The sequence below is a fragment of the Anomalospiza imberbis genome, chromosome 6, assembly GCF_031753505.1.
Source record: "Anomalospiza imberbis isolate Cuckoo-Finch-1a 21T00152 chromosome 6, ASM3175350v1, whole genome shotgun sequence".
Classification (NCBI taxonomy): Eukaryota; Metazoa; Chordata; class Aves; order Passeriformes; family Viduidae; genus Anomalospiza; species Anomalospiza imberbis.
This window is the reverse complement of record NC_089686.1, coordinates 61,874,879-61,898,032: the sequence shown is the minus strand read 5'-3', so window position 1 is coordinate 61,898,032 and position 23,154 is coordinate 61,874,879. Positions and strand designations below refer to the sequence as shown.

The following is a 23,154-nucleotide window of genomic DNA, read 5'->3' as shown; positions in this document are numbered from 1 at the left end:
ACGTCACTCAGAGAACAAAGATAATAGACTTCTTCACCTTGTCCCCTTCTTCTTGTGAGAAAGGAAATCTGCAACATATTTACAGAAAAAAAAAATGATGCACTATGCATTGAAAAAAACTCTTGATATAAGTGTATGGTAGATAAAATAATTTGTGGGCTGAAGTTACACTGGAAAAGTTAACAGCTCTTCAGAAAGGATGATTTGTTGTTTGCTACGCCTGTGTCCTGGTTCTGGCCAGGACAGGGTTAATTCCTGCAGTAGCCAGGAGGGCCACGGCCAGAACCCAGAGGGTGTTTTATGCCACCTCATGGCATTTTCTGGGCATGGGGAAAGGGTCCTTTCCAGGGCAGCGCAGCGTGCTGGCACTCAGGTATTGCCTGTGGTAGAATGGTGAGCATTCCCGTGGGAATCCCTCCCCTCCCTTGCGCGCTTTTGCGGTTTATTTGTTGGTCACTTTTTATTTTCTTATCCCATGGCATTTCCTGTAAATTGTTCTTACCTCAGCCCCTGATCTTTGCCTTCTGTGCTTCCCCTTCTCCTGTCAGTGCCACGCAGGGCGTGGAGTGAGGCAGGGAAGAGGGAGCGAGCAGTGCATGTTTTGGGGTGGTTCCAGTGGGAACACCAAGTTCAGGAGTGCCATTCCAAAACCACAGCGGCCGTGTTTGGTGCCCAGTGTGGGTCACAAAGGGTTGAGGTGACAACAGAGCTGCCCAGAGCAGGCTGGACACAAGTTAGACCCGAGCATTTGCTGTGCTGGGTCTGGTGCCCCTGCTCACTGTGTGGCTTGGTCTGTTCGTGTGGCCGTGGCCCCTGACCCTGTGCATCTTTGCATCCTTGCACTCTGTGCTCACCTCGGTGCTCCTTGTCCAAGCAGGGAGAGGGACCAGGATTGCTGTGCTGTGGAATTTCAGTTCGTGAGCTGGTGACAGCAGGGGCAATGAAGCTGTTTGGGATGCGTGTGCAGTGCTGCTCCCCTGCCCTTGCCTCGGGCACTGCCTTTGGGAGTCCATTAATAATCATATCCAGTGTGTGGATCCAGGGGAGGGCGATTTCCCCCAGCCTTTTACCTCCTTCAGGCCTGTTACAACAGCTCTTGAGACTTGAATTGCCTTTGCATGTTAAGGAAATCATATTCTTGTTCCTAAGTCTTCCAGGTGTCCTCAGTGGGGTCCACACCATGTTTAGTCATGAAAGAGATTTCTAGGGAGATCTGCCCCAAGAGTGGATAGACATGAGTGGCATGGAATGTGGGAGAAAATGGGTCATCTTTTGAAGCATTGTTCTGCTTCGGTGGTTTGGAAGTTCACCCCTGAACAACTACAGGACCCTGATAAAGTGGCAGAATATTTGAAAAAAAAAAATGCTGTGGCAGTTCCATAGAGGCATGGAGAATACCACTCCTAAACCATGACAGACTGGACTTTTTAGTGCACTCCTTCACAATCTTTGATATATATGTACGTATTAAACAGTTCTTGATGTACATGTAAGGAAAAGTATGAATTACTTGAACCTCACTGACATAGGAAGGTGTAAAAAGTTTTTCCACTGTCTCTAAAGCTTTCAACAGCCTTTGACCAGTTCAAACACCTTGACCTCCTGGCACAAGTGTTTACTCATGCACACTGTGATCCCAAGTGGGGCACTGATCTCACTGACAGGTGTCCAGCAGAGAAAAGAGTAGGTTGGCGTCGGCTGAGCTCCTCAGCTGCACAGCTAGCTGCCCAGCTCACGGGAGGGGAATGAGAGGAATTAGCAGCTGGAGGTGGAGCCTAATGCAGCCTAATTAAACCAGCACTGCTCCTGAAACATATGTACATCCCAGAGCAGCCTCAGGCTTCCTGAGCCTTGATTAAATGTTAGACAGTCCCACAGTGCTGCAGCTTACTCTGCTGATTTTTTAGCAGATAGCTTTTCTCCAGTATCTTTGGACATGAGTTTTAGGTTGTGGACAGCGGTGAACCCTGTAATTTTCACAATGTTAAGGTGTGTGCCATGGGATTATATTTGCCTTAATTAAACTAACAGTTTAGATATTAATGTTTTAACAGGCACATTATTCATACGGCTGCATGTTTTAAACACATCTGGGTTGCTTTCAGGTTTTTTTTCTGTGCAGCTGTTGAGTAAATTGAGAAAGTGAAACTAAAAGGAGCGTATTAAACAGGCCCCCAAAGCCTGTGCATTCCTTTGATGACATGTGGAACTGATAACTGCGCTGAGAACAAAGCTGGGAATGCCTCAGGATGTAGTAAGATGAGCCAAGAAAGTGAAATACACAATCCTTGGGAAAAAAAACGTCCTAACAAGAATACACAGTGCTGTGGTTTGACCGAAGGAAACTGACATTTGCAGGGATTTAAGAAGAAACCGTAAGAACTCTTCTCCCCGGTATTGCTGGGACTTGTGATACTTCCATGAGACTTCACGTATTTTACAACATGAAATGCCTTGACTCAAGAGTTACCACATTTTTTTAACCTTTTCCCTTAAAACTGAAAGGCAAGATGCAGTAAATCTTTCAGACTACTTCTCCAGAAAATGAGATGTGTGTGTGGTGTGCATGCCTGAAGCAAGAGGCACAGCTTTACTCATCAGGAATAGCAAGCAATGGCACCTATTAACTGCTGAATAATGGGACACATTCCTCCTTCGCTGACCCCTTATTTGTCTGTAAGAAATCTGCCTAAAGGGAAGTTTACATGTTCAGCTGCTCATCTTTTTGTCTTTGTGTGTGTTTGTTGAAAATAATAATGTGCTTCTGTATAATTCTGTAGCAGACATTTTTATAAAACCTACCAACACGGCAACTTCCTACACTATGTAAAGTTGAAATGAATCTTGTCATTTTATAGCATAACACTTCTCTAACACGTGGAAGGTAAGCTGCTGCACCATTGGAGCTTACACAAACCTTAGGTTCTACAGATAATTGGAGACTTGCAGGACTCTACCACATGGCCCTTCAGGGCACACACAGGAACAGCTGTGCTAAGCTCCTGCTCTAAACTGCCCCTTGGAAAAGTTGCTCTCTCTCCACTGACTGCTCTGAGAAGTGAGGGAGATTTATCCTATGCTATAATTAGCTGGTGTGCATTCCTGCTCAGTACCAATGCACAGGTGTCCATCAACATCAGTCAAATTTCTACTCCATCTTCAGCTACTGCAGTGCCATTTATGAAAATATCTCACATTAAGAATGCTGCTATATTGCCTGCTTGGTAGAAAAAAAAGAGATTTATAGCCTCAATTCATGATTCCCGTTTAAAATTTAATCTTTAATATTAAATATGTAAATCTGCTACCCATAAATAATTCCCAAATGTTAGTGGAATAATTTTGCACACTGCTTTCAAGTACCTGGTGTGATTCTTGGAGTAGTCCTGTGCAGGGCCAGGAGCTGGACATCAATGATCCTTAGGGGTCCCTTCCAGCTCAGGATGTTCTAGGCTTCTATGATTTTAATTTAATCTTCAAAGTAAAATAGAGAAATAAAATGTGTTCATATCTGGTTTTGGAGGGTAAAATCTTTTTGAATACCCACAGTATCCATATATAAAAGTATATAATTACTATTTCAAGCAGCCTGGAAGAATACATAATTGGCCACAATGTAGTATTGAAACTAAAAGAAAAATATTTAGGTGGTATTCTTGAAGCCAAAATAACTTTTTTGGGAAACTTAAAACAACTTTCTTGTTGCGCCTGAAACATCAGACAAAAAACCCCAATACACAGAAACAGATTAAAGCATAGTCTAACATGTTTCATGTAAAGCAAAACAAAGCAGTGCAACCACCTAAATCTGAAGAGGAAATCTTAAGAACTCTTGGAAAAGCAGGTGGGATGAGAAACCAGGAGTGAGCATGCCTGTCAAACAAAGAACGCAGAGCCCCTGAGCTGGACTCCAAGACAAACCTTTCTAAATGGGCACGGTCAGGCTTGGGTGGGAAGAGGCAAGCCTGCCCTGGCAAGGGCAGTTTTGGAATCCTGGTTCCACGGACACTCCTCCCAGTTCAGCACCATCTTTTCAAACTGGCTCCTCTCCACTTGCTACCCACTAGGTTCCTCTCAAGCTGCTGCTTATGAAATCATGTCAACTCCATCGGTCTGGCCTGAAAATGAGCCTGTGGAAAATAACTCCACAGGACAGGAATGAACTGTTGACATCACGGCAAGAACAGCCTGACCTGCCACTCCTGCTGAGAGAAACAGATGCAATAATGTTGTCATAAATGAGCAAATCATTGTTGATTGTGCTTTTACGAGGGCTCAGTTCTCAACGAACGCGTTCGATACAAAGCAAAGAGAAAGAGCCATGTCATTTAGTTTTCTTGGAAGAGATCTCACTGATTGGACTAAAAACACGGTGTTTACTTACACCTTGTGTTCTAAAAGAGGAAATACAGCGTTTATGCCAATATTGTATGTTTCCTGCTTTTTTTAATGGGAAAACTAATGCCAATTTTTGCATTTGACTCTGGCCTTTCTAGCCTGTAATAAGCTGGGTTGGCACAAACCAGAAAGTTGAAATGGATGAATACTTTCTTCTGAGCTAAATCTGAATGCTAATAGAAACAAAACATGTTAATTTTGGTAGCTATGTCCCACACATAATAACTCTTTGACCCTGGGGGAAAAAACAGGGTGAAAATACAATGCAAATTATTCAACTTTGAAGGCTGATTTTCAGACTCTGTAGAGACTTGTCTTTAACCTACCTTGTGGCAGTGAATGTCTGAGGAGATAGTGCAAGTGAAGGAGACCAATAAGCTCCACAGGTTCTCTGGACAGACACCAGAAAAGGTTGTATTTACCTGAAATGGGTCTGTCATTCATAAAGATGGAGTTCAAAACTTCCTGTCACTGATCGTTTCTTCCTGTCTCCCCCAGGTGACTCAAATGTTTCATCTTCACACAGAACATCTGAGTATCAGGGAAAAGGGGAGAAAAATAAATGAGGGACATTTTTGCTGGACTTATGCTTTCTTATCCATTTAAAATAATTTTTTTGTTAAATGCTTCAACTTATGTGGAAATAATACTAAACCAGATGATAACAGGAAAAGCCTAAGAGGGAATCCAGATAACTAGGCTACAGATATTGTATGGGAAGAACTGAGGAACTTGGGCAGCAATCCTTACCCATCCCCCTCTGGGCAGTGGGGAATTATAAAGAACACATTATTCCACTTCCATTCTATCAAAGATTTTCTCATATGCCAAGCTGATCGTGTCTTAACCCAAAGAACTACCTAGATTTACCATTATTCAGCACCTTACATTGCAGTGATAACTAAAACCCCAATGTTGAAGAGCTTTTCTTTTTTCCGACCAACATTCCTTTTTCTCCAAACATGTAAGTACATATTTATTTGTGTTTACATATTTATGCATTCCAAAGTTATATGAATGCATTTCCATAAAACGAAGCTATCAGCTAAGAAAAAGAATTTCAAAATTGCCTCAGCAGTGTATTCAGGCAGAAGAAGAAATAAACAAACAAAAATATTCAATTAATGGCAGCACTTGAGAGCCCAGTCCATGCCTTAGAAGGCTGGGGATAAGAGCACAAATCTTATGTCTGAAACTTTTCAGGATTTTGTCATCCTTTATGCAAAGGGTAAGACAAACAAGATATGACAACCCTGCTCCTACTTAGCCTGAAGCAACACCACTGCCAAACAGGCACTACCCAAAAGAGAGCTGTCACAGCAGGGCTGCCCACCACAGACCACGAACACGTTTGATGTCAAGTGCTCTGCAGCATCATGCTGCATATTTCTTTTCCAGGCACACATATTCATAACTACGGCCCAGCAGAGCCCAGTGATGGCTGGTCCCTTGTCACGCTGCTGCTGTGGGGGCAGAGACCCCTCTTCCACTGAAGACATTCACACACCAGGCTGATTCTGCAGTGTCAAAAGTCAGTTTCTTTACCAGCTCATGCAGCTAAGCAGGACACCTGAACTTCAGTGAGAACGGGGAATGTACAAGAAGGCCTCAGTTAAACATGGTGAGACAAGCAGCAGCTCTGTGAGATGCCCTGTGTGCGTGCATCCTTCCCCCGTGGAGAAGGAGAGGCAGCAGAAGACTGAGGCACTGACACCTCAACAAAAAGTGGGTTGGAGGTCCTCTGCCCTCGGCTCCAAACCTGCCCATTTTCACCATCCTGGAAAGCTGGGACCTCAGTCAAAATGCTGCCCTTTGAGGTGGCTATCACCATGTTAACAGAGTTGCTAAATGATTAGAATGAAAATAAAAACTATTTGTATTTTGATAAGTGTATTAATTATCAAGTAAAAAAAAGATCTGAGAAAACAATCATTTTCTCAGGAGTTGCTGTACACTGGTTTGTGATTGTGTGAGGAATACAGGCAGCTCTCTGTATGATCAGACTCTTTTTAAGTGACACAAATCCAAGGAGATGCATGCCAGTAACCACAGAGGAGCTACATCTTTGCACTTTTTTTGGGATAGGACGAAGATTACCAAAGGAAATCACAACTACAGCAATTCATAGGAGCTATCTCATAAAGCAGGCTGCACCCTGGGCACACAGGATGAAAATCTCACCTCCTGGTTCTGGAAAGCAGGCTCGTCCATCTGCAGGTTCCTCCCTTGCAGCACAGCCATTCCCCTGCCACACGAGGACAGAAATTGCACTCCGTTTCCATTTCTGGGGTGATGCTCGTCAGCAGCTGCTCCTTCTCCGTGTTTGTGCCACCGAGCTGACCCAGCCCCGTCCCCAGGACGGGGTGACTTCCAGGAGTAGGTGTTTTACGTATGAGATTAATACAGGGATTTCCATCAAACGCAAAGTGCCCGGCAGAGGAACAGCTTGTGTCAAGCAATGCACACATCTGCCGTCATCGCAGACCACTCGGGCTTTGCTCTCATGGTTACCATGATATCATCACAGTCCCTCAGAGTGTGCACTGCCTTCTGCCTCACCACCGGCGTCAATTATTAATGCCTGCTCATCATACCTGCACATCATCCAGAAAGGCCTCTCCTGTCTCCCTCTCTCGTAATTTCTAACACAAAAGCACGTGTTAAAAGAGAAGTGCTCGCAGATGTCCTGAAGAATTTGCCTCTCCTGGATTAACTGGTCTGCTAATTACCCACAACAAGAGCAGTGAGTATTTATCTCGGGAGGAGAGATAAGCAAGGCAGGTGGGAAATGTTTACCCAGGCCAGAAAAGTGAACGTTCCTGCTGCCAAAACAAACAGGTGCAGGTTTTATTGAGGCAACAAACAAGGAAACAAAACCAAACAAATACACAGCTGATGGGGAATATTTCCCTTCCGCAAAAACAGTACCTGCGAAGTAGAACAAAAGGTGCTCTCTCTCCTGGTGGCAACACTTTCAAAGCTGGGACTTCTCCTCTACCTTCTCAATTGAAACGTGAAGGATCACACCCAGGGGATTTCAAGAACCTTGTCCCAGAACAATTCCAAGGAAATAACTGATTCCATTGCAGCCAGACTCACATCAAACTGAAACACTGATGTAGATGCAGCCTGGAAGCTTTGAAGCCTGTGAAATGAATAATTTCTACCGTGCCCATGTAAACAATGTGGTTCACCTGTGAGAGCAACATTAGGCTGTGCAGAGTAGAACTGAACCAGGAGATGCACACAGCTTCTAGTGGTGTTCTGCCTGTAAAGCCAGCACAGAGCTCATCTGGAGCATATTCACCGCCCCCAAAAGCATACACCATGACCTCTGGATCACCAGCACCTATGGTTCTACTCAAGAAACTCATTTTATTAAGTAATAACTCTTACTGACTCCACTGAAAAACTCTAACCTCAATTTTTACCATCTATTTTGGACCAAATTAATTTTTCTCCTTTTCACTGCTTTCAAACAACTAAGAGTAGCAATTTACCTTCCTGCTAAACTGTCTGTTTTATATACGTAAATGTAAAATATTAGTTTGTTAAGCTTTGTTTTTAAGAACAAAATACAGCAAAGAGAAATGAGATCAGTGATGGCTGTGTGGTAAAACATGCATACTATCAAAAAGGAGATGCAATAAAGTCCATTGTTAAGACTGAGCTGCTTTCTAAAAGATGTTTGATATGTCCCATCAGAGCAGAAATTGGCTGTAAAGGTGCCTACAAATGATTGAGTAACGTTCCATGTTCAAGCCTTATGCATGTTTTAAAAAGTCTTGTAAGCCTAGAAGATGTATTTCAGCAATTCTGCTGGCTGAAAACCTGAGGTGGAGGGAGATGGGCAGCTGTTTCACACTTGAATGGTGATGAGATGTGGCAGGCTGGTGTCAGCTCTGGGGAGCTGGAGGTTGTGTCATTCCTCTGTAAATTACTGATTTCCTGCCCAAAGACAGAGCAGGGGATTATCCCACATATCCAGCCTCAGAGCTGGTGCTGCTCCCCGCGTGATGGGAGCACTGGTAAACAGTTCCTGCAGGCAGCTGAAGCCATGCCTGACCATGCATGGTTACTGTAATAGCACAGCACATCTGCTGGGCGATTCCGTTCCCAGCTGGCATGCGGAGATGCCCAGAGTGAGGAAACTGGGGAAAGCAGCTTACACTGCTGTGGAATTTTGGGAACCCACTCAGTAAGGCCCTTTGTAGAGCTTGGCTATGCAGAAGGTTAGGAGGGACAAGCAGCTTCCATTTCTGTTAGAGGAGGGACATGCCAAGGACCTTTAAAATAGCAGAACCGCCTCTGAAAGCAGTCAAAGCTCCCCTATGGGTGTCTCCTTCTCAAAAGCAAGTGGCTGTGGATGGAATAGGGTAGCTGCTGCAGTGTGTTTTCACTCCCTTCTGCAAGCAGCCCTTGAAATCATTACCTGAACTGTGAGATGCTCTTTGTTTCCCTTCTCCCTTCTGCCCAGAGAGGTTTCCCAGCCCTAGAGAGGGGAGAGCAGTACAAGGACTAGCGCTCCACAGAACACGATGCGGTTCTGAAGGGATTTCCCACGGAACTGCATCGTCTGGCTGTGCAGCACCCCTCCAGAGGCAGCTGCTGGGCATCCCAGGGTGTCCATGTGGTGGGCCTGCAGCTCCTCCCCGGTGCAGCTTCCTGCAGACCTGATTGTCTCCTGACAGCACTGCCCCAGCTGAAGGAGAGGAATGCATCCTGCAGAAAAACAGACATGTTCAGTGGAGCAGCTAAGCACTGCAGCATGACCATTCTTATTTGAAATATTGAACATTCGATGGGACCGACTCTACGGACTCCTGATGGTCTCAGCTCTCAGTGAAAGCTGAGACCTTTATTTTAGTCTAGATTTTTGTCTCGGAATGCCTTCATATGCTTGGAGTTGTCCTTTTTCATCTTTACTGCTTCTTTATTGTTGTCATTTTTGCTAGAAACACCTGAAAATTTATCAGGAATTATTTGCTCATTTTTAGAAATTTTGATGTTTTGCTGATTTGAGAACTAGGGGATCAATGGTTTATCTAGTGATCTTAATAGCAACTATTTTTTAGAGCTTTGACATGCAAAGTTACTGGATTTTTTTTCAAGAAATCTTGCTTATATCTTAGCCACCATACCCTATCACCATGAACCATTTTCTAAGTTATTCAAATAGAATTCTGTATTTTCTTCTCCCTTTTCTGTGTAACTGTTGCCTGTAAACTAAATACTTTGCAGAAGCATTCCCAGCTGCTCTTTCTTGTTCCTGTCTCAGTAGTGCACTTCAGTGATTAGCACATGACACCCTTCACTGTGCCAGTAACCCGTGTGCACTCGGTCTACTCAGACTCTTTAGTGGGATTGCTCATTTCCTACCTTTTGGAGCACCAACCTAAAATCAGAAATGAGAAATCCATATTTCCGAGCATGCTATCAGTATGTACCTGTAGTCTTGCAAGAGTTAGATTCTCAGCCACTAAGGAGAACAGGAAATTATTACATTAAAATGAAAATCAGAATATTTATACACAACATACTTTCTTCATACCAGCCAGCTGCTTTTCTTATCCGTAGTGCTTGGAAAATGTTTAACTATGGCACCTCTCATTTCTTTCCACAAAGCAGAAAATCTGTACCTCTGTGAATATTTCCTTCAGATTGCTGTCTAGTACTATAGCAGGAATCCCTTTCTTGTCTGGTGACAGCTAGTGACTGTGACAGTGGTAGCTGTTTAAAGAACAGACAGTTGACAAATTAACCGAAGAATTAGTCAACATGGGAGCGTGTGGAATAATAATTTATAATTGCTCAGGAAATATTTTGCTGAAGTTAATCCACAGAAAGCTTAGGGAGAGCTGAACTACTGTTTAAAACAAAAGGCATCACTTATTTGTTAAACTGTCAGGCACAATCGGGCTGATCTCTGTGCTGTGAAATAACTCAAAGTCCTCTGCCTGCATAACGAGCCAGAATTCTTCCCTCTGCTTCAACTCCCAGCCTGAAAGCTCTGTGATATTTACCTCAAGCTCTAGTTCTGTCCACTACAACTTTGAAAGCATATTGCAGCACAACAGAACTCAGTATTTTCACAGGAAAGGATGAACTGGCACACGTGGCACACACACACTTATTTGCTGCCACACAGGGTGACAGGGGATAGCAATTATTGCTAAAAATTAGCATTTAAAGCTTTGCCATTTAACATTTTGGCCGTATACCAGAGAGTATTATGGTATGACTGGTTCTTTGAAAGCATAATCAACATATTTAAAAGTTTGCAAAATAATTGCTATTAATTCGAAATTATGAAAAAATAAACACAGAGCTTCAACTAAACTATTAAATTCAGTTTCTGTAACCGAATTGGATTCCTGGTAAATATTTTAGATTTGGATAGAATAAGAATAGCAAATCACAATAGCACACATGGAGGCTTTTTGTTGGTAGCAGCAGTGACTTTCATGAGCAATATTTACAAAGTGGTTATGGCTATGGGCTCTCCTGCTATCACTGAGCTTTCCTAACAACGGGACAAACTTGCACGGATAAAATTTGTAGGAATACATTTCTAAAGAAGACAGCACTGGCCTCCCTGTATTCCTGAAACCAAGGAGATCAGGGTTTGGCAGCACTGAAAACTTCAGCGAAGCAGAACTGAAATCATCAAATAGAAATGCAATAATCTGGTGATCATGCCCAGGCTGTAACTAGAGATTATGTTTTTTGTTCACACTGTGAACATTTTTACTTCTCTACTTCACGGAAACTGAAATATTCTTCTACTTCTATTTCTTAATTAAAGAAAGGATTACTTTTAAATATCTCCGTTTTAAATATATAAAAGAATATTAGCTTTTATATATACCAGTTTTCAAGATATTCTCAATTTCTTCTACAGTCAAACCTTTGTCACAAATGTTCCCAGCAGCAAACATTATCTGATGTCAAATAAAGCCACTTAAAATACCTGATTTATTTTGTGTCTTTGTGTCCTAAGTTTTCCAGCAGCTGTGTATTTATCTTTTGACATGTTGGAAGGGAAGAATACATTTGGGCTTTAATCTTCTTCAAAAATATGCAGACACTGGATTTTTAACCACTATCTAGAGCAGGAACATCTCAGTTGCTAGGAAGAGTTGTGCTCATGTATTGTAGCACAATGATTGTGGACATTTTCGTTACCAAGGTCTTTCCTAGAAAAATTAACTGAGAGCTAAATTAAAAAATTAATCTCTCAGAATTAATTAAAAAGTATTGGAGATACATTGTGCAGATATAAATACAAATAGCATGTATTTTCCCCTGAATTTCTAGGTGTCCCTAGCTATATTTCATTAGGGTTCCATTTTGCACAGACAAAACCAAGGATACCAGTGCTGTCTGCCCTCTGTAATGCCCTTCCCGCTGTGGCCAGCTTTCACACACAGCCCCAGCAGTGGCTGTGTGTGCCTTGGGGACAGCAGCACTGCTGACACCTCGAATGCTGCCCCCAGGTAAGGCTGGCTGCACTTCTCTGCATCAGGCTCTGTGTTTTTCTCTACTCGTACGATCCCCGGAGCCCAAGTGCATTGTTCCATTCAATAAGAAGCTGACATTTCCCCTGATCAGTGTCAGTCCTAGTATTGACTTTTCTGCGCGCTTTAATTAACGTGTGCCTTGCAAACTCCGATCCCATGGAACATTGGCAGGGGCACATGAAGCAGCAGTGCTTAACAGACAGCCCTGACTGCCACTGCCGTGTTCTGCAGAGGTGGAGGGGAAAGTGCCTCTCCTCACAGAACGCACAGGTCAACAATCACATGTTGGTACACTTAAGGTCTGCACCGTAAAGGAAGCACAGTTGGCTGTGCTACACACACAAAGAGCCAAAGCAGACTTACTGTCAAACTTAACTGGTCTTGTACATTGTCTTACATTTGGAGAGGTGAGCAAAACCCAATCCAGTCCAGCTTAGGACAGCGACTTCCACAACTTCAGGGTAACGAACATTTGATCTGAGTTCTGCTCTCAGAGTGCTGAAGAGCAGCCAGAAGAATACGCAGTTTAACAATAGAGCCAAAAGAACACACGGTTTCCCCCAGAATCTTCCCCTGCAAAATATCTGCCAGTCAGATCCACTGATGTGAGAATAGAACAGAGAAATCTGTGGGTGAAAAAATTACTTTTCTGGGGAGTTGATGACTTCAAGAGAGAGGCAAACATTTTACAGCATTCCCTAGCCACTGTGACAAGCTTTTCCACATAAAGGTCAAATGTGTTCCACAGGATTCCTCTCACCAACTGTGTAACAGTCAGTGAGATTGTGAACATGACCCAAGAGGCTGGTGAGTAGGATGGTTCAGAAGAAATTGTAATCTGTTTTGGAACCAATATCCCCCAGTATACATATGGGAAGGACATGAGGTTGTTTGCTAACTCACAGGGCAAGGCCATCTATTTCCTTATTCCTCTGTTTCCATTTCCATCCATTTTCTATTTCTGTTTCCATCTATTTCCTCTATTTTCACTGTCCTTTGGCACAAAGCTGCTGAGAGGTAAGGAGGCAATTACTGTGGGATAAAAGTAATCTGAAGGAGAAGACAGCTTGGTGTAGCCCTGTATGTTTTTGGAAAGTTCCTGAAGGCTTCACACTGAGACAGCTCAGCTCTACGACAACAAAACAGATATGTCTTATAGCTAAACATAACGAGGGAAAAGTTTGATTTGCTTTGGAGCGCTTCAGAAATTCTCTCAGTTGTCTGCACTCCCCCAGTCCATGCAGATAAGAGGAGTGTGTGGGGGCAGAAGAGAACCCACTTGCTGGAAGCTGCCTAGAGTGAGAGCAAAAGCAAAAAATACCAATTACAATGCAATTACTCCTCAGGCATGACTGTACTGCTGCCCACTCACCAACTGCCCATGTCTGTGGGCTGTCTCTAGCTTAGTTTTACTATAGTTAAGGAAATATTGTATCACTTGTCGTTCAGATAGATGCCTTGCATTTGACTACTGTACTGTTTTCTCCTTGTTATTTTAAAAGATGTGTTGCTTTTCAAGGTTTTTCTTTTTTTTTTTTTTTTTTTTTTTTTGCTTGGAAGACAGACAAGTACAGCTACTTTGACAGCACAAGACAGATTTACCACCATAGACCCATTTGCTTTGTTATTTTTATACCTAACTAGTGGTGGAGATAATTCCAACATGGATAACGTGTTATTTACAAAGCATGTTGTAGTAGGCCAGAATTAATCCAGAACTTCCTCCCACCTCCAATTTTGTTTATTAAGATCTGAGTTATTTTAATTGGAATAAGGTCAGCCTATATGACAGAGCTTTGCAGAAGAAGATTTAAATTTGTTACAGAGTACAGTGGAAGCCAAAGGATCACTCTTAGGCATCTGAGCTAGATTTTGAGCTAAGAAACATCGGGGTTTGTCTGATACTGTGGAGCATTAGACCACAAGAATAGCAGAGAGAAAACTGAAGACCATTAACTTTTCAGCCACAGAGACAAAAAAGAGACTCTTAAAACCAAGCAAATTTTAACAAACAGAAACAAGGGCACAGTGAAAAGAGAGGAGTGGCAGTTTGCTTACCTCCAGGAGCAGGGAAAGGCAGGAAAATACAATTCTTCCTTTGCGATCATTGCTGTGGTTTAACTCCAGGTGGCAACTAACACCATGCAGCTTCTTGATCACCACCCTCACCTCTGGCCCCTGCCCAGCCCCACACTGGGATGGGGAGGAAAACTGGGAATAAAACCTGTGGGCTGAGATAAGCACAGTTTAAGAGCTGAAACAAGATGTAGTTCAATAATACCAATGATTGTAACAGAAAAGGAAACGACGACACGAGAGGGAGAATAAAACCCAAGAGAAACAAAGGATGCACAGTGATACCACTGCTCAGCAGCCATGCCAGCCCATCCCCAGGCAGCCAGCTGTGACTCCTGGCCAGCTCCCCACTTTCCACTCTGGATGTGACCTCCCATGGATGGAAATCCCTCTGGCCACCCTGGGTCACCGGTGCCAGCCCTGCTCCCTCCCAGCCTCTTGTGCACCTGCCCACTGGCAGGGCTTGGCACACTGGGGAGTCCTGGATTTAGGGTAAGCCCGGCTTAGCAACAACCAAAAATCAGTGTGGAATCACCGTGCTATGCGTTGTTCTCATAATGAACCCCAAACACAGCTCTGTACCAGCCACTGGGGAGAAAAATAACTAATCCAGCTGAAACCAGGGCAGCAATTCACACATGACCATGGTTTTATGGGAACAAGAGCACCCCTCCTTCCTCTACAGTTTTTGCTCCAGAAATCCTGTGGCATTTTTCTCTTTTGATATCCTACGTTGTTTCATGAGAAGAAGTTATAATGGGCTTCCAGAAAACCTGTAAAAGATGTTTCTACCCTAGTAATACTCAGTGTTTCACAAGGTGCTTATAAAAATGAAAGGACAGTATCTACTAGACAACAGTGTAATCTCCTTAGGTGTGAGGATTAAAAAAGTCAGTGTGCCACAAGCATAATGAGCAGGCAGTAATTTCAGTAGAGCCCAGTGACGTCAGGCATGGTCTTTTGAAGGTCAGCAGTTGAGATGATCTACATTATTACAAGTTTAGAAAAGGACCAAAAGTTCCTCGATCTGCATAAAATGTCCCATAAATTATTTTTGTTAACCTTTGCAGATAATTAATTTTAAAATGCAATGTGTTTTGGTGATCTACCTCAAGGAGAGAGAGGTCCATGGTTCAGCAGAAGGATGCAGCCATTACTCCCTGTGTTCTAATTATTTATAATTCTAGATCCACAGCGAAATCTCTTGTTTTCACACAGGTTGTTCAAGCAGATATTTAGTAATTTCCTTAAAAGATAGTTTTCTGATAGACATATGTGTAATTATAGACTCATAGAATAGTTTGAGTTGAAAAGGACCTTAAAACCCGTCTAGTTCCAGCCCCCTGCCATGGGCAGCCGTGCCTTTCCCTGGATCAGGTTGCCCAGAGCTCCATCCAGCCTGGCCTTGGGCACTGCCAGGGACCCAGGGGCAGCCACAGCTGCTCTGGGCACCTGTGCCAGGGCTGCCCACCCTCACAGTAAGAATTTCTTCCTAATGTGTAATCCAGAGGTGTTCAGTGTGCAGCCATGCCCCCCTGTCCTGTCACTACTCTCCTCTATAAGAAGCCCCTCTCCACCTTTCCTGTAGGTTCCCTTCAGGTCCTGCAAGGCCGCAGGGAGGTCCCCCCAGAGCCTTCTCCTCTCCAGGCTGGATAACCCCAGTTCTCAGCCTGCCCTCACAGGAGAGGTGCTCCAGCCCTGAGCAGCTCCTGGCCTCCTCTGGACTCAGTCCAGCAGCTCTGAGCCCTTCTACTGCTGGGGAGCCCAGGGCTGGATGCAGAGCTCCAGGTGGGATCTCCCCAGAGCAGAGCAGAGCAGAGCAGAGCCGAGGGGCAGGATCTCCTCCCCTGCCCGGCTGCCCCCGGTGCTCTGCCTGCAGCCCGGGGCACATTTGGCTTTCTGGGCTGTCAGTGCCCATGGCCAGCTCAGGTCCAGCCTCTCACCTACCAGCAATCTGTGTCTTCTTTCTTGTAGGAATGTCTGCAGCTTTGAAGATCAGGCAATTCCATGATTTATTTTTTCTTTTTTCAATCAAGCTTTTCCCAGCCAGCTAGTTCTAAGACTGGGGAATGTTATGATGGTAGACACATTTTGAGGTTTTTATCTTTTAGCATAACAGGCAGACATGATGCAAAATAGGCTGGGAGTAGAGACTCTGTAACAAACCCAGAAATGAACATTAAATCTTTGAGGATTTCTAGATCTGGAGGAGATACATTTAAACTTCTCCAAAAAGCAAGGAGAAGACCAGTCAAATGGTGAGAAAAATATAAAAAAGACAGAAACTGCAAAATGTCTCTATACATTAATAGGAAATAAAACCCCAGGATAAAGTATAAATGGAAGCTATAACAAAAAGAGCTAAGAAACAAGGAGGAAGTACATCATTTTGTGAAGAGAGGAAAATATGTTAGAAAAGAAGAACAAAAGAGAAAAATGTCACAGTGGGTGGACTCGATTCCCTCTCTTAATCAATAAACTGAAATCAGCCTTACAGCTGACCAGAGGGGAGATTTATCACAAGTAAAGCTTATCTTAAAGGCAAAACTGAATCGGTTTTGTTTCCACTTAATTATGTACATATATATTAAAAAAATAAGGAAAAAAAATAAGATAAAAGAAAAATTTACAAGTGCTTACCATGACAGAATTCAGAGCAAGCCAGAGGAAGGAGTTCCACCAGTACCTCAGTGTGTCTAGGTCACACAGCACAAAGGTTATCTTTTGCTACTGACACTGATTCCTCAACGGCTCTTTGCACCATTTCGGTTCTATCAGGGACACAGATCTATTTTCTCAAAGCTATAGAAACATATTAAAAATGACATCCAAAAGGCCCTCTTACCTATTGATGAGGACATTCAGGCAGGGTTCGTGGCCTAACCTGAGAGTTGTTAGTCACATGCTTAAATGCAACTTAAAGCACGTGCAATAGTTTCTGAAAGTTTATTCACATGCTTGAAGTTAAACAAGTGCTTCACCACAGAGAAGCCTAAACCCCCACGTATTTCTCATCCCCACCTCACCCTGTTTGTGCACACTGCAAAGCATCAGCCACTTTGCTACTGATAATTTGAATATTGGATGTAAGCCACCAGGTCCTTTGTTGGCCCTGTTCCTTTGTCCTGTGAATTTAGGGAGATGACTTTGATTTGCACTTACTCTAGAGGAAGGTAGCAAAGAAGGGCTGGCTGAACAGCACTCTGGAGGCAAAGTAAAGAACGCCTGAAATGAGAGATGAGGAGGCATCTCAGCGAGCCACTGGAAGAATCCCGGTGTGAAGAGTACATGAGCAAAGTGCACGTGGGGAGGGTGTGGAGTGAGCCCTCAGCTGAGCTGGAACTGACAGGGATCCCTTCCCACTGCAGCACCTGCACCTGCAAACCCTCTCCCGAGGGCAGGAGATCCCAAAGGCTGCTCCTCAGCAGCAGCAGCCTTACAGGGCAGCTCACTTTTGGGCAGAACAGTGGCCAGGAGCCACAGCTCCTGTTTGACACCCTCAGGTCCAGCTGCACCCAGTCAGGTGAGAGACCTGAAGCTCCAATGGGCTCGCAATCATTCATTTTCTGTGTCTCCATGAGACAGACAGCAGGCACTCACCTGCCGTGTGATTGTTGAGAGGCATCTGGGCAGTAACTACAGCCGAGCTCTTGTTAGCAGAGAAAAACAGTGATGAAACAGTGCCTTTACTGCTTTTCATTGCTATTGAATTAAAAAAAATTAAATCAATATCCCTTTTGAGTTGTACTAACCAGCATAAAATAAAAGAATTGTGTTTCCTGATGAGCATGGTTTGCTGCCCAGGGGCTGATTCTCTGAGTCTGAAAGTCCTCCAGTTATTTTCTGAAAGGGTTGATTTATGAACAGTGAACTGCTATGAGCTAAAATATCATCAGTTTTCATCATTTACTGTACTAATGAGCTTTAAAACGATACAATTATGCACCTTGTAGTAGTTACTATGTATATACATATAGATGCAACAATGGAAAATGAGATTTCTGTTATCTACAGATAATCTTATAATTCAAAAGTATAAAAGATAATGTGTTGTTTTTTTCTTATCACACGGGCCTTTAAGGTTTAAAATAATTTAATAAAGGTTTCTGATGAAGCTGGAATAGTTGGTGACTCATAGGTCATCAGTGGGTGGCAGGTGAGAGAAGGGAAAGCCTAAAGCAGTTAAGGTTTTAATGAGACTCAAAGCTAGTTTCCAATTCAGAACATTCTTATTATTTTTTCCTGTTATTTTAACCACTACACAATGTTAAATATATTCTCTTTTCTCAGCTTATGTTTAGTCTGTTCTTTCCCTTTTCTCCAGAGTGTTTCTAAAAAAGAAGATTCTATCAGAGTCTTAAAAAATTGAAGGATTAGTAAATACAATGACATTTTATCCATAATGTCATTCAGTTATGAGTTTTGTTTTTTAAGATTCCATAAGTTTTGACTAAAAAAAGCTACCATTAAAATATCATAACTTTAGTGCTGCATCTTGACTTATTCAGCATGTATTTATTTAGAATTTAACTTGTGAGGAGAAGCCAGAATTTGACAAGCTTCCACAATTTCCCAAGTAAATCCGACTGAGTATGTTAACCATTTCCTGCGTCAGGAAGGCTGGGACGGTGTGTCAGCTCAGCTGAGATGTCAGGGCAGGACCAAGAACCGAGCTGCTGGATGCTCTGTTCTAACACACCAGCCTGTTCTACCTCAGTTCCCCAGGCGAATTGCCGAGGCTGATCTTTCCATTGTCCTTGGGCTCCAGCCCCTATCCCATGGTGGAGAATCTCTCCTCTGCCATGCCCACATTCCTTTGGAGAGGCTCACTGTGTGAGTCAGCTGGACTGAGTGAATCACAAAAGAGCACAAAGAAATGCAGCACTGTCCCCAGTGGCAAACAGAAGCCAAAGATAACATTTAGAGATGTTTTGACTATGTGAACTATTTTCAATAGCTTCTGCTCTTCACTTTTCACAGGCTTATGTTCTTCCATGGGGAGGAAAAGTCTGGCTTCATGTGGTTTTTTCCCTCCTTGAAGCATCTATCACCACTGCACACTGGCAGATTCATGTACTTCTCATTATAAAACAGAGATAATATAGTTCTGGTATGCTCCATTCTTCTTCCACTCTTTTTAGCTTCTCCAGTCTGTCCTGTTGTTGTTCACCAAGGACTTCAAGGAGCAAACATGACCTCTCCTCTCCACACTCAGGAGCAATAGAACCTCTTGTGCTAAGCAGAACTGGAGAACAAATAGTTTCTATGGCTCACAGCCTGCCAAAATCCAAACAACTTCACAGAGCTTCTCAATATCACATGAACCAAGTGACAAGGCAAAAGAAAGTCTGAAGGTCTGTCCTCACACACCTCTGCACCCTTTTATTTTGACAAAATGAAGCAGTGCTGAGGTTGGAATCCCTTTGGGTCAGCTCTCTGCCTGACTGTCTGGAGAGACAGGGTTCTCTCCCTTTGCAGGTGCACAGGACTGTGATCTGCCTGAAATCCTCAGCATCTATCCACATCTGGAAGACATATGGTTTCTTACAGGTGCTCTAAGTAAGAGAATAAATAGTGTTTCTTACTAGGATGAAAGAAATAAAGCAATGAACCGTAGACCCGACAGCAGCACAGAACCCTGCTACCCTCTCCAAAGCTTTTTGAACAGGACTGAGAGCATTACATGCACAAATTTCTTACTGTGTTCCAAACAATTCAAAGGGGAGCACCCTGATCCCGCAGCAAAGTGATAGCTTGATGCTGAACTCTCCTGCAACTCCAGCTTATCTTCAAGAACCTCCACAGCGTGTTGAGTATCAACCCAAACAGAGGCAGAGGATTACTACAACCCACAAGAGTAATCTAATGACCGATTCTAAATCAAGTCTTTGAAAAAAGCCCCTAGGATTTAAAATTATTGGATCATAATTCTTATTCTGAGACTAACAGCCACACGTGGGTTCTGTTCCAGTGGCCACGCTGTGGCTGCATGTTGTCCTGTTGGGGCTTTGAAACAAACAAACCCATTAGATTGTAACCAAAGACAGGAATATCCATCCTCCCTGAGCTCCCACATTAGCATCCCTGGTGTCTGAAGGCAAATGTTAATGAACTTCATGTTTTAAACCTCTAATGGGAAAGCTGTCCTTGATCCATTAGAATGACCCCAAGGCTCTACCTGCTATTCACATCAGTTTAATAATCTCTGTGCACAATATTTCTAAAGACCTTAGCAGCAGCAAAAGTGATTTTTTGTTTCTTGATTTTATTTTCTTCTTCTGCACAGCTCACGTTCAATCATTTTAAAGCATATGTTTTCCACACAGCTGCTTCCATGCATGTACATATGTCTTATGAAGGAAAAAACCCCAAAACTGTTCTTTAACAAAATAAGGTAGGAGTAGGGATTGCTTTGACCCGGATTTCATTAACCAAACCTACAAATAATTCAATGACTTAATAGTATGGATTTTTAAAAATCTTATTAACCAATGATTTCCTATTCCTGTCACTGTACTAGGCCAGAAAAGGCAGACAGCATTTTGCTGGGTATCTTACTCAGCAAGAGAGAGAGTTCCTTCCCTTTTAGAAAATAAATTATTTGAAATTTTGAAAAGAGACAAAGGAATTAAACAGAAGAAAAGGATGGGGTCAAGAGTGAAACAAAGCTATCCAGCCTGACAGGTGGCTGTCTTGGTACTCCATGGACTTTCTTTTTCTATGCATGACCGTGGAGAAGCTCATTCAATCATAAATGACTTACCATGATTTCATGTGAGATTAGAGTGAGGCCCTCCAAAAAATACGCATGCTCTTCAATTTCTGGTAGAGAGTGACAAGGAGGTGGTTTTGTAAGCAAAGACAACCAATTTGTAGTCCAGCTAAGATCAAAAGCAAAAACCCTACTGAAGAAAAGCAAAACAGCTAACTATAATCTAGATAGTGGTTTTTGGACAAAGTAGATGTAGCTTTCTCCCCAAGATTACAGTGACAAATTTAAAAACAACCAGAAAATGTTGTGGTTAAATTGTCAGCTGCAGCAAATTTAGGGTTAATTTGTGATAGAAACTAACATTGTTTCCATACCTTTAGTTTGCAAACACAAAATTTCCAGAGAGCCTTTTACTATGAAAGTTGATATAATACTTTGATGGTCTTGTATATAATGATGTCCAAACATCAAATGAAAGACTAATGCAATATACAAACTGAAGGTAATTTTAAAGTATCAATTAATTATATGCCCTCTAGCACTGAATTTTGTGCATTTGTTTTAAAGTATCTAGAATCTACACACATAATTTTCTCATTATATTGCCGCTGCACTTTTAACTCAACATTATTTTTCTTTTACTAGAAAACACAACTTTTGCCTCTCTTCTTCACCATTACCCTGCGGTGGGGGCAAACCCCCCACTTCCAGCACTCTTGAATTATCTGAATGTGCTTTTCTGGCTGTGGATTCTGATCTAGGCAATCACAGCCTGGTTCACTCGACTCTGCTTTCCTCAGGTCCGAGCTGAACACCAGGGAAAGGTCAAGGAGTCTCCCTGGGTCATGCTAAGGAGGTCTCAGCAAAGAGACCCAGCCAGGGCTGCACCCAAGATGAATCCAAATGATCCCAAAATGCACGAGCGCTCCCGGGGGCTCTCACTGTGATCAGCTCTGCTCCATGGGCACACTGGAGTTCACTGTCCCATTCCAGCTTTAGCCCATGCAGTCCCATCCTGCTTGTTTTTCTCTCTCCAGCCCACGTTGTTGGTGCTCTTGGGCTGAGATTTGGGTCATTTGTCCTTGGTGCCCAGCTGGAGCAGGAATTGTTTTGTCTCCCTGCTCTGTGAATGGGGACCAACACTTACCAACACTTAATGTGAAGCTCAGAACTACACACCAAAGCAGCACAGACTCTGAGAAATAGAAAAGCTAAAACCTGAGGCATCCCATGTTTGTCCCATAACTCTCATACTGAGTTCAGCAATAGCACAGGGTCTACACAATGGTGAAGAATTGCACAACTGGGATAAATCAGCTGCCTGCTAGAAAAAACCCTCTGCATGAAAGTGAAGGAAAAAAAGTCATGCATGCATTATCCCAGAGCAACGAGGAAACTGAATTTAGGCTTTCTAAGCGGCCCTTCACAACAGTGATGGTATTGTTGCCTGAATTTCTGAGAAAAGGTAGCCAAGCTGAACACTGAACTCAGCTTCCTGGTGCATATCAAATACATTCATAAACCTTTGCAGAATTAAAAACTGTGATTCTGTGGAAAGGAAACCATAAGTCTTCAACAGGAAACAGACGTGCAACACTGCACAGTGTTAACATAATCTTTCTGGATTTCAGTGAGGCATTTGGTACTTACACAATGTCTTTCTGGGTAAGTTGTCTGGGATTCAGCTGAATAAACACACCATGAGATGGCTGAGAATGGCTCACAGCTGGGCACAGAGGCTGGGGTGACATCAGGCTGCTGAGCTGTCACAGTGGAGCTCTCCGTCGTGGATCCCAGGCTCTTCTCCATCCTCACACGAACCCGGGTGTGGCCCTAGAAGGGATATGAAGTCTGCAGGTGGCACAAAACTGGGGAGAGCTGTTGATGGCCCTGGAGGCAGAGAAGCCCTGGGGGCACCGGGCACAGCATCTCCAGCCGGGCAAGGGAGGGATTGTCCTGCTCTGCTCTGAGCTGGGCTGGCCTCACTTCGAGGGCTGGGGCGGTTTTGGATGCCACAATGTCAAAAAGTCCTAAAACTATCAGAGAGTGTCCAAAGGAGGGCTGTGAGGGCAATGAAGGGCCTAATGAAGGGCAGCCATATGAGGAGCAGCTGATCTGCTCAGCCTGGAGGAGAGGAGACCGAGGTCAGACCTCCGCACAGTCTAGGAATTGCTCCTGAGGGGAGCAGGAGGGGCAGGCACTGATCTCTGCTCTGTGTGACAGGGACAGCACTGGGGGAATGGCCTGGAGCTGAGTCAGGGGAGGTTCAGGCTGGATGGCAGGAAAAGGTTCTTCCCCCAGAGGGTGGCTGGGCACTGGAACAGCTCCCCAGGGAATGGGCACGGCACCAGCAGGACAGAGCTCAGGAAGGGCTTGGACAACGCTCTCTGGCACAGGATGGGATTCCTGGGGTGTCCTGAACTGGGCCAGGAGCTGAGCTTTGATGAT

The 23,154-nt window shown here is 43.5% G+C and overlaps 1 long non-coding RNA gene across 3 annotated transcripts; it reads right to left on the bottom strand.

The window, feature by feature from the left end:
• Positions 1-940: 940 nt before the first annotated feature.
• On the bottom strand, positions 941-15,314 carry LOC137476467 (uncharacterized). Of its 3 annotated transcripts, none has more exons than XR_011000388.1 (4): positions 13,977-15,314; positions 12,316-13,211; positions 4,821-4,929; positions 941-3,474 (listed from the first exon to the last, which is right to left on the bottom strand). It is a non-coding gene; the product is annotated as an uncharacterized lncRNA (long non-coding RNA). The 3 variants fall into 3 exon arrangements; XR_011000389.1 differs by lacking the exon at positions 12,316-13,211 and having other exon boundaries at positions 941-1,330; positions 3,364-3,474; XR_011000387.1 differs by lacking the exon at positions 12,316-13,211.
• Positions 15,315-23,154: the final 7,840 nt, after the last annotated feature.